Raw genomic sequence first — 1,494 nt, 5'->3', positions numbered from 1 at the left:
TACCATGGGTAGGCAGAGCATAGATAGCCCATTGTGTAGATTTCTGCTTAACTTGATCCCTCAGATATACCTAAATGTTTTCCCTTCTCTGAATTTTCTGCTTTTAACGGGAATGCCTTCTTTTAATCATATCATTTATGCAACTTTCTGCACCATGTTGTCTTTTGGATCATATATTTTCTCATACTATTTCATCTTATGATTTTTTACTTGTCCAAGGAGATAACATTATAAGATGGTCTCATTAGACGCGATCAAGTTCCTTTAGTAAATTTGGTGAAAGCTGAATCACCTGGCAGATGAGGCGTAAAATACTTGAATTCATCTCTTATATTCTCCAATTCCCCGCAAAACTGAATTAAAGCACCTTTTTATCTGAGATTATGCTCCAGAATATTTTGCTGTTCTAATGTTAATTTGTTGACATATTGGCATTAAACTGCGCGTATATATCGACAATACACTAGAGTGTATGGTGAAATACTAATTATTGTAGAAGGCTGCAACTCGAAAGGGTTGAGGTTTAATACATGATGATGACGCTCCTACTTTCGGCCGTGGGCGCATTATAAAGTTGATAGTAAACCACGTTATGCGATTCAAAGAATAGATAACCTCTTGTTACAATGGAAGCTACTAGCTGGTCACGTTCCTTCTAGTTAACAGTTTAAAATAAGGACAGCTATACCAAAATTTAATGGTGGTATTTGCTAAAAAGCTATTTCTTCCACACAATAAAACAAGTGCTTAATTACAAAATTATCATAACTCCTGCGAAACATTTACTTTCACTCAGATATATGTAAATGTAATTAAAATTTTTACAAGAACAATTTAATCTGGGGCTCGATACTAAGCCTAATAAATGACAAAGACCGAAAAAGTGCCATACTTCACCAAAATTACAGTTTTGACACCAAATCGCAATTTGCAGATCGCTGGATCGGAATCCGTTCCCAAAGAAGTTCACCCTTTCAGCTGTGGGGGCGTTATAATGTGATGAGCAATCCCAATTTTCATTGTAAAGAGTAGCCCAAGACTTGGCGGTGGGGAGTATTGCTTAGCTGCCTTCACTATAGTCTATAATTACAAGTAGCCCTCGAGCAGCTTTGTACAAAATTCAATCATTAAGGGACAAGGTTGAACCCTAATTTCTACAAAATATTTGGTCAAGAAATTAATTTTGCTTTTTTTAGATGAAAAAAAACCGAACAACTTATATAACAAAACATTTATTAAATGAAATAGTCTCCATTCTTATCGCCCCCAGTGGCACAGCGGTATGTCTGCGGACTTACAACGCTAGAAACCGGGTTTCGATACCCATGGTGGGCAGAGCACAGATAGCCCGTGTGTAGCTTTGTGCATAATTAAAAACAAACAAACAAACAAACCATTCTTATCGATGATACTTTTCCATCTTACAATAAACATGTCGGTGTCCTCTTTAATACCTTCAACATTTGCATACGTTTCCCATTAAGATGATGGTGC

The sequence above is a fragment of the Limulus polyphemus genome, unplaced genomic scaffold (assembly GCF_000517525.1).
Source record: "Limulus polyphemus unplaced genomic scaffold, Limulus_polyphemus-2.1.2 Scaffold267, whole genome shotgun sequence".
NCBI lineage: Eukaryota > Metazoa > Arthropoda > Merostomata > Xiphosura > Limulidae > Limulus > Limulus polyphemus.
Note: the sequence above shows the minus strand (reverse complement) of the source record.